Below are 13679 nucleotides of genomic sequence, written 5' to 3' on the forward strand. Positions count from 1 at the left end.
TTGGATCCTAAAGCTTTTGATTGAAGTAAAAAAATAAGGTGGAGAAGAAGATGTAGGGAAGAGGAAGTGAAGTGTTTATATAGGCTAAAAAGTGTATTTTGATTTTGGTGAGAAACTTATTTTGCCTTCCAAAATTATTGTATATTTTGGTGGGGAATTATGTAATTTAGATCCCTTTTTCCGTAAATGTAATGACTTTATCTCTCCCAATAAAAACCCATCTTTTTGTACTATTACAGGATGACATCTTGATTTTTGCATTTCCATGTGATACGGGGATAAATTTGTCATTTGACTATCAAAAAAAGGTGTTTCTTAATAATTGTGTATAGCTATTGTATTACAACTAAAACGGAATAGTGGAAGTATTAGTTTAGGTGTAACTTTACTCCTTAGTCCTTACTCTTCCATAGACATACTATCAATCTACAAAATAAATAAGAAAGCGATAAAAAAAACCTCTAAAGTAAAAAAAATAAAAATAAAAATAATAAATAATAATAATAATAATAATAATAATAATAATAATAATGTAATTCCTATTCCATTCCGTCAAATAATAGTTTTAATAAAAAAGCTTAAAATAGTAATACAATTTTAAAAATAAAGAATATTTAATTATATATCACGTACAAATACTTTCCAAAATGATAAGATATTCATAAATTACTTTGTTAACGAAATCCCACTAACAATAACACTTTCAAATTAAAGTAATTTTAGTTAATGAGAGGAAAAAAAAAACACTGGTAGGCATGACAAACCACATAACAACCTACTTCCATATTTGAGACGTCATCTCAAAAAATTTGACCATGGTAAATACTAAATAGTAAATAGTAGTAAAAGTCTATTGCTCTATTAGTGTTCACTTCTCCTCCTACTTGGACATCAAGTCAAATGGGAGACTTGAATATGTTAATTAATTAAAATATTCATCATATCCTCATTTATTTATACCATCATGTACCATATAAAACATATAATATTTATTTGTAATATTTTAAATTCTATTATTAATCCCAATTGAAAATTTTATCAAACTTGTCTTATATATCGACTAATTCAATTTAATTTATAAATATTTTAACTTTCTCAATATATATAAATTAATTCACCCTCATTATATTTTATTCTCAAACAACAAATTTCAAACCTATATAACTATTACTCAAAATAATAGATATAATTAACAATATAACTAGGATTACTAAACAATATTATCATAAACATATAATATCAGTTATAATAAAATCACACGTCTCTAAATGAATTATTATCACTTACTTTATATAAATACATAACACATAATATCCTAACGGGATCCTAGAGTGATGAACATTGAAAATTACATATTAGTTTTTGTCTACAATAAAATAATACAAAATTTTGTATGTTCTCTAATTGGATTTACCCATTATATTAAAAAAATTGAAAATGTAGAGTTAATACTATCGGGAATGGAGCAAAGATTTTGGAGGCCCTATTTATTTTTGTGATGTTTTCAAAAATAGGGCCCTTCATTATATTAAAGAATAGAATTTTTTCCACTTCAAGAAAAATAATTCAAAATAAAATGTAACATTATACTACTTCAAATATAAAAAAGTTTACAAACAAATCACTTAAAATGTATTGCTTGGAACCGGACCTGAATAGCATCATTTAATATTTGAGGCCTCTTATTTCTAGGGGACCTAGGCGGTCGGCTACCCAAGAGGCCCCAAAAATCGGCAATGAGTACTACACGCTTACTTGGTGGGGTTTTAGGATATCTCAAGTAGGCATTTAAGAGATATTAGGTAGAGGTTCACAATATGTTAAGTAGGCATTTAGTACATCTTAAGTAGGTGTTTAGGTTACCTCAAGTAGGGGTCTAAGATACCTCATGTAGACATTTTAGTATACCTCAATGTGATAGATAATATGTAGTGTATTATTATCACTATTTCCTATGAACATAGCAAATAATAATACTCCCTCCGAATCATTATAGATGTCCCATTTGCTTGGGCACGGTTATTAAGAATGGTGTGGGGTCCATTAAAAAGGGTAAATAGTGAAAGGTAAGTAGTGAAGGGTAGTTGGGTAAGTAAGGTATATGGGGGTATATTCGTAATTACTTGTGTGAACTAAGGATATTTAGGTAAAAAAGGATTGACAAAAATAGAAATGGGACAACTAAAAAGACTTTGCCAAATAAGGAAATGGGACATCTATAATGGTTCGAAGGGAGTATTAAATATAGTAAACATACAAAAAGTTAATTTACTACTTGAGATATCCTTAATTACTACTTGAAGTATCCTTAATGCCAACTTGTGATATTCTTATTGACAACTTAAAGTGTCCTTAATGCCAACTTTAAATATCACTAATATCTACTTGAAGTCTCCTTAATGCCAATTTGAGATAACTCTAATGTCTAGTTGAAGTCTCCTAAATGTCAACTTGAGATTTCTTTAATGACTACTTGAAGTGTTCATAATGCAAACTTGATATATCCTTAATGACTACTTGATGTATTCCTAATACAAACTTGAAATATCCTTAATACCTACTTGATAACTCCTTAATGCCAATTTGAGATATACTAAATGACAACTTTAGGTATCTTTGATACCAACTTGAGGTATCAATTATCATCATTAATGCTTACTGGAGTTTTTTTATTGCTTACTATAGAGTTACTATTTCACTTTTCCTAAATATCTATTTTATGTAAGTTAAAAGCATACTTCAGCTATCCTTAATGCATATTTTGCATACTTAGATGTTTATTTAATATATTCTTAAGGCCTACTTCAGTTATTCTTAGTACTTACTTGAGTGTATTAAATGTCTACTTAATATATTCTGAACCTCAACTTGACATATTGTAAATACCTATTTAAAGTATCTTAAAACTTTACCAAATAAGCATACAGTTAGTTATTTTCTTTTTTATAATTTTCTGAATTTGAGAGATTAACGTTTTGTTTGATGAAGTTGAGCATATCACGGTACAGCCCAATTAGAATGAGCCACTAGGCACATGACCCAGACACAATGCCCATATGGTTTTTTTGCAAAAAAATGTTTTTAATAAAATAAAGAGTAAGACGTGTATGACACGTGTAATAAAGTAGTTGATCTAGTGTCTTATCTAAAGTTTTTGGACGCTATTAATTGAGTGAGTGGTGAAGCAGGAAGGAGGGACATATTATCCAGATTCAGAGGCATAAAACAGTGGAGTTAGGCCTTACTGCCTGTGTTTCAGAATATAACGTCGTCAAAGAAAGAGTAGTTAGGAAATCAAGCAACCCAATTCTTATTTCTCGTCACCTTTTTCATTTTTTCGCCACCCCCTTTAAACGAAATTACCAAAATGCCCCTGAAATTAAAAAAATTACGAAAATGCCACTAACCTTAAAACCTCTATAAAACACTTCAAACTCACTCAATAACACTCTCATCACTTCCATAAATTAAAATTCTTCACTTAAAACTAATTGGAGCTAAAGCGTTGGAATCAAAGTTGTCAACAAAAATTCGAGGTAATTTTTAATTTAATTCAAACGGAAGGAAAAAAAATAAAAAATTGTTCATCATAGTCGCACAAAAAGTGCGACTGTACCTAGGTGGAGTCGCACTTTTTGTGCGACTGTGAAGAACAATTTTTTTTTTTTTTTTGCTTTTTTTTTGATTTCGAATGTGTTTGTTGTAAAATGAATTTATTTTCCTAGTTATTGTTATTTAATAAATGTTGTAATAGATTCTAATATAATAATGTTGTTGTAAGAAGTTGGTTTTAATTTAAATTTGAGGGAAAAAAAAAAGAAAAAGGAAAAAAAAAAATTCCCAGTCGCAGTGCACAGTCGCAGGTTTTGCGCGATTTTATTTATTTTATTTTTTTTTTTTAAATTCGATTCAGATTTTGTTGTAAAATTACTTTATTTTCTTAGTTATTGTTATTTAATAAATGTTGTAATAGATTGTAATATGATAATGTTGATGTAAGAAGTAGATTTTAAATTAAATTGAGGAAAAAAAAAAGCAAAAAAAAAATTTTTCGAAGTGGCAGTCGCACAGCAGAGTCGCACAAAAAGTGCGAGTTAGCCTAGGTAGAGTCGCAGTATTTGTGCGACTGAAATATTTTTTTTTTTATTTTTTTTTATTTTCCAATCATAAATTTGAATTTTGTTTATGAATTTTGTTTTTTTTTTTTAAATTTCGAATCACAATTTAGAAAAATGTTTCTTTAATAATTTGTTTGAAATATTTTGTTTTTAATAATTTTTATTGTTTTAATTTTTAAATTTGAATTTTGAATAATTTTTTTTTGAATAATTTTTTTTTTTAAATTTTAAAATAAGCATTTTTTTTTTGTTTATTTCGAATTAGAATGTTGAATTATGTATAATTTAATTAATTTTTGGTTTTTTTTAAAATCAAAATTTTGAAATATGTTTTTTAAAATATTTTTTTTTGAAAAATCAGCATTTTGACTTAAATTTTTAAATTTTTTATTTTTAAATATCAAATCAAAATTTTGGAAATATTAATTTGTTATTTTATTTTTGTTTTTTAAAATTTTGTATAAGAATTTATTTAATGTTTTTTTTTTGAATGAATTTATTATGTGTAATTAATTCATTAAATTTTAGTTGTTTAAATATTTATGAATATAAAAATTGTTTATTATTTATTTGTAATTGTGAATTATTTTTGTTGTTACTTGTTTGTAATTTATATGATTGTAAGTGTTTATTATATTAACTTTGGAATGTCGTCTTAATTTAATTTTTTATGCTTATAAATTTTTATTAATAGTTATTAAAATACGAAAATTGTAGTAAATGGCTGGAAATCAAGGTAAAGGAAAAGGGTTTTTTAGAGGGTTATTGAGCGGCAATAGATCTACCCAAACTCTCACGAATGACTACTAACTTCAAGCAATTTCTACACGATTTTGAGGACACAAAGCGTCGAAAATAGGGACCACTGGCTTTGGTAACCACATGTTATTTTGAGTTTAATAATGAAATTATTTAATATTTTAATAACTTTTAAAGAGCCACTGCAAGTTATTGTTTTAATAATGATTGATGTGATAAGTTGGAGAGTTACTAAAGATAATGTGGTCCTAATAAAAGTCAAGAGGTGTTTTAAACCTAAACATTGAAGAAACGACAAAGAATATGCGAATAATTATAATTTGATAGATGAATCGAGATAATGGATTATGTCTTAAAACGATTATTATACGCAATCATTATTATGCGATAAAGAGAGTTAAATAATATTTTCACTTGTGTTAAGAAGAGTTTTAATTTGATGGTACTAAATCATTGGATCGTAATAAATATTTGATGAGAAGAGTCTTGAAAATTTGACGTGTTTTAATACAAACGATTATGTTATAGTTGTTAGTTCTAAGTTTCGCATTTTATGTGAAGGGTGATTGAATTCCACTTGTTTGCGAAGGAATAATTGTAATGCAAAATTTCAAGTGTTGCGTTATTTTGTTGGCTTGTGTCGTTGTACTTTAGTATAGTGTTAGAATTATTAATGTAGTAGTCATATGGTTGCGATAACGGTCTTATAGTTAGAGGTAGTATTGTGATAAAAATGTTATGATGTAGGTTGGACAACGTGAAATTAGTGTTGGTATCACAACTTTATCAAATTGTATGATACATGACTGTTTTGCTATTGATATTGGAAATTGCGGTGATGTAGGTGTGTTCATCGGTTATTTTTCACCTTGCATTTTTTTTATGTATACATAAAATGTCATCTTTGTTGATCATCACTATTATTATTACCCTACTAGTGCCATTAGTATTGTCGTTATATATGAACATGATGCATTACTTTAATCGTATATTAGCTCATGATCTTAATTGATATAAATTATATACTTTCAACATATCTAGTCGTATGGTAAATGATTAGTTGAAAAGTGTTGGTGACCTATGACATTGCCCTCCATGATTCTAAATCATCCTCATATTGTCGTAATTAAAATTTAATTTTATGATGGATAAAGGATGTTATTATTGAATAATTACGATAGGTGTATTAGTATCATGACTGTGAACGTATAATTACTAACTATAGTAACTTGCTAAAACGTGTTATATATAATTTGACTATATACTTGAAACATGTATTATGTTTTGAGTTATTAATTTGAGTTGTTAATCTATTAATCAAGTCATGATGTATGATTTAATATGTTATGAAATGATTTGATCATATATGATTAATGAAAAGAGCGTTTCATGTTAAGTAAAAGGTTAAGATTATGTTATGATAAGTAAAGTTAGCGGTGAATCGATTTGGGAGTTGATAACCAACCAGTCTAGTAAGATTCAAGTATCCTCAGGTCTAGGGTGTCTAATTATAATACGCGTTAAGTGTTGAGCAACTTCGTGCACTTTACTTTTAGAACTTTGTTGTTTTGATATTTTGCCCCCATTCATGGTTCAAATTATAATAGTTAAACCTTCTGTACATTACAAGATTATCACAAAGTCGACCTTAGGTGGTCACGTAGAATTGAAAAAGTCGTTTGAAGAATTACATTAGATAAAAGGACGTTTCGTGTTGTTACGAACTCAAGTGATACATTTTTTTTTAAAAAGCCACATCTGCTAGATCCGTTATTTTTGTAAACATTGAGAAGAGTTGTCTTACTAATAGAACATATTGAGACCCAGATACTAGGGTATGTAGTATTGAGATCGAAGATATGAAATAACTAGAGTTCCATGGTCTAACCACACTATCCTTGCACATGTTTCGAGGTTAGTGAGTTACGGGGTCGTAACTAAGTTTTAAGGGGGGTAGAATGCGATAGAATTTCGCACGTTTACACGCATTTTCTCCTGCGTTTTCACGCATTTTTGTCTCTATGATAACAACCTATTACAAACTTACATGCTTTGGATTGATTGTTTGAACCTATATATGTGATATCTAGATGCTTTGATTGATTGTGTGAATCAATTGGTGTGATATTTGCATGCTTTTGATTGACCGTGTTGATTCAATTGTATGATTTTTACATGCTTTTGATTGATTGTGTTAAGTCAATTGTGTGACATTTACATGTTTTGATTGGGTGTTGAGTTGATTTAAATGATTATGAATGCTCGAAACGAAATATGTATGAATATTTGAATAGAGTGAGTTTAATAGTGTCAATAAGGTCACGATCTTTGAGTTAATTCCCTAGGCTTAAAAATCGTTAAGACGCCTCCTTGAGTTATTAGAAATATAAATTTTCACAATTAGTACCTTGGTCGCGATAGTTTCGGGGACGAAACTCCTTTTAAGGGGGGTAGTCTATAACACCCCGAGATTTTAATAATGAAATTATTTAATATTTTAATAACTTTTAAAGATTTTACAATTATATTAAATTATTTCTGAATTAGTTTAATAAATTTCTTGCATACATGAATGTAAATGTTAACTTATATATATATATATACATATATATATATATATATATATATATATATATATATATATATATATATATATATATATACATATATATATATATATATATATATATATATATATATATATATATATATATATATATATATATTAAAAATATAGTTACGATTTATTAAATAAAGAGGTTCGAATCAAAATGATTATTTTATTAAAATGTGCGAGGCCGCGAAGGCGAGTCTCTTAGTTGGATCTCGCAATAAAATGAACCGAGATAAAAATAAATAAAATAAGCATAATAATAATAATAAATAAATTAATTAAAAAAAAAAGAAAAAAAAAACGGTATAAAAGACCCACGAAACCCTAAACGCTCATGGACCAAGCCGTCGCTCCCTTCCCCTTCTCCTTCTTCTTTCTCTTCTTCTTCCTTCCTCCCTTACTCCCGCATTTTCCCCTTCCCGCACAGCAGCCCAGCAGCCACAGAGACACCAGCAACCTCTCTTCTCCCCTTGCGCCACCAGTGAACAGCTAGGCTGCCACCAGCTGCTGCACGTCTCACAAGAACACCACCACCAGCACCCGTTTTCCCTCCTCACTGGCAGCAATCAACCGCCAGCTGCTGGCCCATTTTTTTGGGCTTTTTCCAGCCGGTTCTGGACTTTGGCGCCACCTCCACGAGGTTCATTCTCCTCTTCCCCTATTTGATTCCTTCTTGTTCCAATTGAAATTTATAAAGTTGTGAGGAAAGTGTTGAAATTGGTATGATTGTTATTGAATCTTGTTATGGGTGAGAATTAGATTGATGATTTGAATGTACTTATGAATTGGGTTTTTGAAATGTGGATGAAAGTGTTGAATTTTGTGTTATTTTTCATTGAATTCTTTTGTGGTTAAGAGTTTAATTGATGAATTGAACATATTCATGATTTAAGGTTTGAAGTGTGATTAGAAATTATGGGATTTGTGTTGATTGTATATTAGTTTGGTTTAATCCTATCATAGGTAATAGAAATAGTGTTATCTTTAAACATGAAATAATTAGAGTTGATTTAGAAATGAGATTTCTAGTAGTGTGTGTGGTGTATGTTACTTTGATGGTGTGGTGATTAATCGAATAGCCTTACAAATTGTTTTAAGACTTGGTTGATTATCGTTGTGGTAATTAGTAATGATTTTGATTATAGTTGACTATAAAGAATGGTTTTTGTTGTTAATTGAGAGTAGTAGTTGCTAATTGTTAGTGACTTAATTGTTAGAATTACTAATACCTCATTTGGTTGTTATTGGAATCATAAAAACATAATTGTAATGAGCCATGAACATAGCGTCAACTGTTAAGAATTATTGAAGTTACTTGTACGATGTCTTGATTTTAGCTCAACCTTGGAGAATATAATAGATGATATTGTTGTGCGATAACCTTAAGATTCGTTCTTGTCGTCATATTAGCACTACACTAACATTGTGAGACTTAGGTCTGAATCGTCGTTTTATTTCAAGATAATGTGAATCATTATAACTCAAAGTTAGCTGGTGTAATGAAACACTTGACATGATTCTTTTATTCTTTGTCGATGGAAAAACTTGTGTTATTGTCGAATTGACGATTATGCTTGGTGTTGAATGAGATGCGTACGTGTTAGAAGTAATTGAAATCTTGTCGTGAATGGATGATTGTGGTTACTTTGGTTTTTAGCTGGTATGACAAAGTAGTTAAGGGAACTTATTAGTTCTACTCATAACTTATATAGGTGCCCATTTCTTAAGAGGAAAGTAGAGCCTTAGTTGGGTGGTTTTGTGACTTTTGATCGTGCAGTAACGCTACAGGTACGTATAGTAACTAACCCTTAGATGTAATTTGCTTTAAGATATTATTGTTTATTGTGATAATATACATTTCATTGAAACTATGAGATACTAGTGAGTACAATTTATATGAAGAGCTATTGATTGTGAAATCCTTACGCTTAGAGTAGCTATAGAGAATGAGAGTGTTAATAGAAGGCGGGAACCATCCCTTATTTATTTAAGAATTAGATTATGCCTAATTGGAGTTAGAATGACTCCTTTATAGGTGAATTTCATATTCTATTGAGTGGCTCAGTGGGTTTTGGCGCGCTGCTATCCCAGGCGCTCATTAATAGTTGAGAGTGGAAGTTATTCCCATCTGATAAGGTACTATATTATGATTAGCTGGCGTGACTTAACTGGATTATGTCCGGTTGTTTTATTAGTCCCCTAGGTGAGGTTCGACGGGACCACCGTAAGGGGGGTATGAGCATGCTTGGGTCACTGGGCGCCGGATGGCCGATACCGCCCCTTGACCGAGGTGATACCATGCGGGCCTTGCAAACCCCAATATGGTGGCCTCTTCACTGGTTTAGTACCCTAGTGTGTTAGGTTTTTCCCGAAGGTAGGACCCGAAAGGGTCAGCTGGAGGGGGCATGAGCTCGTACTTTGCCAATGGGCGCCGGATGGCCGATAACGCCCTTGGCCGTGTCACTATGCCAGGAAGTAGAGAAAAGATCCACTGATAGAAAACTATTCAGTGATAGAAAATTTATTCATTGATCGAAAGTTATTTATTGATAGTAGGTTCATTCTTTGGTAGAAAGCTTACGCGTTGATAGAACGTTTACTCTTTGGTAGAATATTTACTCTTTGATAGAACATCTACTTACTGATAGAATAGTTTATGCTATTGAGAAATGTGCCTAAGTTAAGTTACCTCAAGGGTATTACAGACTATGATCACACTTACCTTAAGATAGACAAGCTCTATAAGGTCATGTGTTAGGTATTCTGTTAATGCCTTAATTGAGTTGAGCTATGCGTGTTTTGCAAGGGTTTATATTTGAAAAGAGGAGCGTGAAGACCTGCATTCTACCCAAGAGAACATGGTTCGGGTTGGAAGGCGCGTAATGAAATTAAGAAGTATAAGTGGCCGATACGGTTACTATCTGTGCTTGCGTTTTATGAAATCATCTTATGTTGATTTATGATATAATGCTATCTAGTAGTTGGTCTTATAATATTTGATGTTAGTTACTGACGTGTACGTGTTTGTGTTTATGTTTGATTGTTGATGACTTTCTATGATTGTTCTGCTATGACGCATTGGCCTTTGGTCTAATGTCGAGCAGCAGGAGGATTATAGACTGGCGTAGCAGGTATTGGAGCTTCTTTTGCATTGCATTACATTTGGGGAGAGTGATGAGGGCGAAGCATAACCTGTGTCATGCCGCCATCTTTCGATTATGTAGCTCTTGTTATCTTTTGTAAACTTTGGTTGTATATGTTTTGTTACGAGGCCCTATTTCCTCCCTCGTATATTTGTATTTCCGCTGCGTAGTTTATAATTCTGTATGGCTTTAAGGAGTTAAGTCATTTTTTTAAAACGCAAACGTCGACAGTGGAACCACGATCCATGTTTGGCATGTTGATTTGAGAGGCCGGCGACGAATCATTCCGCCGTGACATAGTTTTGATAGACCGTTAGTGCTTTTACTTGATTAGCTTTTTAATTAACTTTTGTTTTTCTACAAAGACGCACAGTTTTAAGGCAAATGCTGCCAAAATTTCCACTCACTTTTTTTTAAGTCAATAATTAATGTTTATCTAAATTCAATTCCTATTCTTTTATTTAACACCCGGATTTCCTCCCGTCCTTTACGGTTTTGGTTTCGTTAAGGGGTCGGAAATTCAGGGGACCACCTGTAACACCCCAGAATTTCCGACCCCTTAACGAAACCAAACCGTAAAGGACGGGAGGAAATTCGGGTGTTACATAAAAGAAAAAGGAAAAGAATTTAGATAAACTTTAATTATTAACTTTAAAAAGGTGAGTGAGTGGAAATTTTGGCAGCATCTGTCTTAAAACTGTGCACCTTTGTAGAAAAACAAAAGTTAATTAATAAGCTAACAAAGTAAAGGCACTAACGGCCTATGAAGACTATGTCACGGCGGAATGATTCGTCGCCGGCTTCTCAAATCAACATGCCAAACATGGATCGTGGTTCCAGTGTCGACGTTTGCGTTTTAAAAAGACTTAACTCCTTAAAACCATACAGAATTATAAACTACGCAGCGGAAATACAAATATATGAGGGAGGAAACAAGACCTCGTAACAAAACATATACAACCAAAGTTTACAAAAGATAACAAGAGCTAAAAAATCGAAAGATAGCGATACGACACAGGGTATGCTTCGCTCTCATCACTCTTCCCAAATGTAATGCAATGCAAAAGAAGCTCCGGTACCTGCTACGCTTGTCTATGATCCCCCTGCTGCTCGACATTAGACCAAAGGCCAACGTGTCATAGCAGGACAATCATAGAAAGTCATCAACAAACAAACATAAACACAAACACGTACACGTCAGTAGCTAGCATCAAATATAATAAGGTCAACTACTAGATAGCATTATATCATAAATCAACATAAGATGATTTCATAAAACGCAAGCACAGATAGTAACCGTTTATCGGCCACTTATACTTCTTAATTTCATTACGTGCTTTCCAGCCCGAACCATGTTCTCTTGGGTAGAATGCAGGTCTTCACGCTCCTCTTTTCAAATATAAACCCTTGCAAAACACGCATAGCTCAACTCGATCAAGGCATTAACAGAATACCTAACACATGAACTTATAGAGCTTGTCTATCTTAAGGTAAGTGTGGTCATAGTCTGTAATACCCTTGAGGTAACTTAACTTAGGCACATTTCTCAATAGCATAAACTATTCTATCAGTAAGTAGATGTTCTATCAAAGAGTAACTATTCTACCAAAGAGTAAACGTTCTATCAACGCGTAAGCTTTCTACCAAAGAATGAACCTACTATCAATAAATAACTTTCGATCAATGAATAAATTTTCTATCACTGAATAAATTTTCTATCACTGAATAGTTTTCTATCAGTGGATCTTTTCTCTACTTCCTGGCATAGTGACACGGCCAAGGGCGTTATCGGCCATCCGGCGCCCATTGGCAAAGTACGAGCTCATGCCCCCTCCAGCTAACCCTCTCGGGTCCTACCTTCGGGAAAAACCTAACACACTGGGGTACTAAACCAGTGAAGAGGCCACCATATTGGGGTTTGCAAGGCCCGCATGGTATCACCTCGGTCAAGGGGCGGTATCGGCCATCCGGCGCCCAGTGACCCAAGCATGCTCATACCCCCCTTACGGTGGTCCCGTCGAACCTCACCTAGGGGACTAATAAAACAACCGGACATAATCCAGTTAAGTCACGCCAGCTAATCATAATATAGTACCTTATCAGATGGGAATAACTTCCACTCTCAGCTTTTAATGAGCGCCCTGGGATAGCAGCGCGCCAAAACCCACTGAGCCACTCAATAGAATATGAAATTCACCTATAAAAGAGTCATTCTAACTCCAATTAGGCATAATCTAATTCTTAAATAAATAAGGGGGGTGGTCCCCGCCTCCTACTAACACTTTCATTCTCTATAACTATTTTAAGCGCAAGGATTTCATAGTCGACGACGTTTCGTATAAGGCGTACTCGCTAGTATCTCAATTTTGATGCAGTGCATATTATTACAATGAACAATAACGTCTTAAATAAAAATTGCATATTAAGAGTTCGTTACTGCGTGTACGTATTTTTAAGCGTCACTGCACGATCAAAAGTCACAAAAATCACCCAATTAAGTTCTACTTTCCTCTTATGAACTGGGAACCTATACAAGTTATGAGTAGAACTAATAAGTTCTCTTAACTACTTTGCCATACCAACTAAATACCACAGTAACAGCTATCACCCATTCAACATAAGTTTTCGATTACTCCAACACGCACATAACTCATTCAATACAAGCCAAAATCATTTACTCAACACAGCATAAGTCTTTCCATCAATTTAAAGTAGAAGTATGTGTGAATCGTTTCTTTGCATTAACTAATTTTGAGCATATCGGCTCGCGTTACCCAAAAATAACTAATCACAACTAAATCTTACGATTTTAATATAATATTAATATAACGATAAAGCAAATCTTAGAGTTATCATGTCGGGATATCATTTGTTGCATTCTCCAAGGCTATTAAGAACTATAATCAAAACAACACGACGAATAACTTTAGCAACCATCCACGATAAGTTGACATTATTCTCTTGGCTTACCAATATCATGTATCTATAATTTCAAAAACAACCTAATAAGGGTATTTGTAATTTACAACAATCAAACCACAACAA

General features: G+C 32.1%; 1 long non-coding RNA gene across 1 annotated transcript; it reads left to right on the plus strand.

The window, feature by feature from the left end:
* The first annotated feature begins 3213 nt into the window (after positions 1 to 3213).
* Positions 3214 to 11106, plus strand: LOC130818339 (uncharacterized). The gene is made up of 3 exons (XR_009043950.1): positions 3214 to 3536; positions 4836 to 4992; positions 7919 to 11106. It is a non-coding gene; the product is annotated as an uncharacterized LOC130818339 (long non-coding RNA).
* The last annotated feature ends 2573 nt before the right edge of the window (positions 11107 to 13679 follow it).

Source organism: Amaranthus tricolor, chromosome 7, assembly GCF_026212465.1.
Source record: "Amaranthus tricolor cultivar Red isolate AtriRed21 chromosome 7, ASM2621246v1, whole genome shotgun sequence".
Lineage (NCBI taxonomy): Eukaryota > Viridiplantae > Streptophyta > Magnoliopsida > Caryophyllales > Amaranthaceae > Amaranthus > Amaranthus tricolor.